The sequence below is a fragment of the Nicotiana tabacum genome, chromosome 17 (genome assembly GCF_000715075.1).
Source record: "Nicotiana tabacum cultivar K326 chromosome 17, ASM71507v2, whole genome shotgun sequence".
Lineage (NCBI taxonomy): Eukaryota > Viridiplantae > Streptophyta > Magnoliopsida > Solanales > Solanaceae > Nicotiana > Nicotiana tabacum.
In genome coordinates, this window is record NC_134096.1 from 103,776,140 (window position 1) to 103,779,993 (window position 3,854).

Below are 3,854 nucleotides of genomic sequence, written 5' to 3' on the forward strand. Positions count from 1 at the left end.
GGGGTTGTGATTCGTTGGTTGTATGCACACATGGTGCGGTTCTATTGTGGCTTTATAGCGGAATTTGAGCGAGATGAGTAATTGGGTATTGCATGGTCGATGGCGTATGGGTTATGTTCTTTCGTGTTTTTTGTGGCATTGTGTCATTTTCTTCTTTGTGATTATGGTAATGCACTTTGAGTACTTGATGTCGAATTGCGCATGGTTATTGATTTTTAGCAGGGTGGCTTGAGGTATTTCATATGGACCAGTATTTGGATAGGGCCGTGCATTGCAGTAGAGTTATGTGGAAATATGATCCTTTGTGTTAGATTCGTGTGTTATGATTCTACAGTGTGTGATGGGTTCTTAGTATCGCGTTGTGGTGTTACTCGTTGAGCTTGCGGGATGGTTCTCTTGTTTGAGTCATTTTCATTATTGAGTACATTTGGATTGTTGCTTATTGGTTCACGGATTGCACGGGTTGTGGCTTCAGATTATATTGATGTGTCATGTCACTAGAGTGGTCGTGTTGGATGTGATGAGGTCATTGGACCTAGGATGGATACTATCGAAATAGATTACAGCATGGTTGGAAGGATAATATCAAAAATCGGCTTAGAAATTTGCTATAGTTCTTGTCGAAGGAGAGGGAGTTCCATGACGGGTTGATCTGATGAATGGTTATGAGTTTCCGCGTGTTTCTTTTATCATCGGCAGTGTACGAAGGTTTTAGGACGAGGTTTGGTTTGACATGAGGTTATTACGGGAATTGAGTTATTTTGGACAGCTGCTGTGATTAGAAATCATTGCTTCGAGTATCTGTGTTATGTGATATATCATGCGATTGTATCTTGGGTTATGGTTATGGCTTGATACAGCTTGTTCAGACTTATACAGAGTGTTGATGTGAGATTCTAATTTTATAGAAAGTTCCAGATGTTGGAAATTGGATTCTAAGGCTTATGGGCTAAGTTGAAATAAGGAAATTTCAGTTATGTTGTGTTATCAGGCCTATATGGAATAGGGTGACGTGGGATCACCCCCGGGTATGTGCATGGCAAGGTTATACGGTGGTTTTCCGGCTTTGAGAACAACTCTGGACACGTTCGAGGACGAACGTATGTTTAAGTCGGGGAGAATGTAACGACCCAACCGGTCGTTTTGAGCATTTTCACTTCGCTCGGTAGTTTATGGGCGTGAGTAGCTCCGTATGATGTATTTTGATTTGTGTGAATCGTCGATTTTGGTTTTCAGGTTATTCGGGACTGATTTGGAAGAATGATTCTCAACTAGGGAGTTTTAAATTTGAAATAGTTGACCAAGTTTGACTTTTTAGCATTTGACCTCGGATTGGAATTTTTATGGTTCCGTTAGCTCTGTTGGGTGATTTTGGACTTAGGAGCGCGTCTGGATTGTGATTTGGAGGTCCGTGGTTGAATTTGGCTCGAAATGGCAAAAGTTGAAATTTTGGAAAGTTTGACCAAGAGTGGACTTTTTTATATCGGGTTCGGATTCCAATTTCGAAAATTGGAATAGGTCCATAATGTGAAATGTGACTTGTGTGCAAAATTTGAGGTCAATCGGATGTGATTTGATATGTTTCAGCATCGGTTGTGGAAGTTGAAGTTTCAAAGTTCATAGATTTTGATTTGAGGTGTGATTCGTCATTTTGATGTTGTTTGATGTGATTTGAGGTCGTGAGTAGGTCTGTGTTATGTTATGGGACTTGTTGGTGTATTTGGTTGAGGTCCCGGGGGCCTCGGATGAGTTTCGGATGGTTAACGGATCAAATTCGGACTTAAGGAAAATGCTGGAACTGCTACCTCTGGTGTGATCGCACCTGCGAGGGTCTTGGCCGCAGGTGCGATGTCGCAGGTGCAGCGGGGTTGGCGCAGATGCGGGACTGGGGCTGGCTTGTGGCGTACGTAGGTGCGAAGGGGAATGCGCATCTGCAAGTCCGCAGATGCGAGGATTTGGAAGGCTGGCTGTGTCCGCAGGCACGCATTTTCGTCCGCAAAAGCGGATGTGCAGGTGCGAGCCCAGGCACCGCAGGTGCGGAAATGCCTAGGCAGTGTTAAAACAAGGGTTTCAGAGATTTTTCTCATTTTGGGCATTTTCGAGCTCGGTTTGGACGACTTTGGAGTGGAATTTTTCCACACAACTTGGGGTAAGTGTTCTTGACTCCCTTGTGATTATATTCCATGAATCTATCTTTATTTTTAGCAATTGGCTGATGAATTTAAAGAGGAAATTGGGGGTGTTGGCCTAAAGTTCATAATATGAATTTTTGGAGTTTTGAACATCGATTTGGAGTCGGATTTGAGTAAAATTTTTGGAGCATTGTTTAGCTTGCTCGACATTGGATTCGGCTAGTTCGAGGTAAGTAACTCTTCTAATCTTGGAGCTGAGATATGAACCCTGAGTATATGTGTTATGTGTTTGGTGTTGAGGTGACGCACATGCTAGGTGACAGACGTGTGGGCGTGCACCGTGTGAGCTGTGACTCTGTCATTTCTGTGGTACTGTGTAGTTACCTGAACTTGTCTGAAATCATGAAATCTCTACGTACTAGAGTTATCAAAATGTGATTCATGCTATAAACTATGTTTAGGCTACATGATTATTCTGTTGGGACCCACCAAGGTGATTTTTGTTGTTGAGTTATCTTCTTTCATTGCATTACATACTCAGTCATATGCATATCATATCTCAGTCTCTGTTGTTATTTATTGATACATCATATCATCATTTTTGGGATAGTTTCCTGACATGGTGAGCCCGTGAGAGAGAGACTGGAGAGATTGATAACTGAGTGAGGTCGAGGGCCTGATTGATTCTGATATTGATACTATGGCACGTGAGTTGTCCCTGCGGTTTATAACGCTTGGGCTGAAGGAGCCCCTCCGGAGTCTGCACACACCCCCAGTGAGCGGGGTTGATATTATTGAGGGATGGATCTTCCCTGGACATAGATCGTATCCGAAGTATTATATACCTAGAGATGGATCTTCTTCACGGGCTGGATTGGCCCTACTCGGTACTGAGTAACTGATGATCAGTTGATGTGTATATTCCGAGATGGATCTTCCCTGGGCCGGATTGGCCATATACAGTACCGAGTGATTGAGCATAATGAGTGGAATGTGTGAGAAAGTGAGATTGAGTACTGTGAGAGTGTGAGTACCTGAGTTCATCTCTGAGATACATTGCATTGACATGCACACATGACATACAGGCATAGAGATGTATTTTTCTCATGTTGTACGGTATCACATCATTCATAATTTCTCACACATATTGACAGATGGGCATAATGATGCATTTGATTTACACTGGTTATCTGGAAAGAAAATGAAACATCTTATTTATTATTGAAAGGATTTTGGAAATATTATGGTTTTCAAACTTATTCATATTTTTGACAACTTCGGAAAACGATTCGGGTTTTCATCGATGTATTTGAAAGGCAAAACTATTTTCAGAAATCATGTTTTTGTTGAGAATTTGATCGTTGAGTTACTTCTGGTATTACTTGTTTTATGTTGTTATGAACTATTGTTGGTTATAGAAGTTGGACTCTGACCTTGGTACAAGCTCGTCACTACTTTCAACTTAAGATTAGGTTTGTTACTTATTGAGTACATGGGGTCGGTTGTACTCATACTACACTTCTGCACCTTGCGTGTAGATATTGGATGTTGATGTTGATATACTCGACGGGAGCTGGAATTGAAGACGTACCTGCATTCCGGTTGTAGCTGCCTTTTGTTCATGGTAGCCTTAGATTTACAAGAATCTATTTATGTACTTTTCAAACAGACGATGTATTTATTTTATTTTAGCTTTGTAAATTCTATTCTTAGAAGCTCATG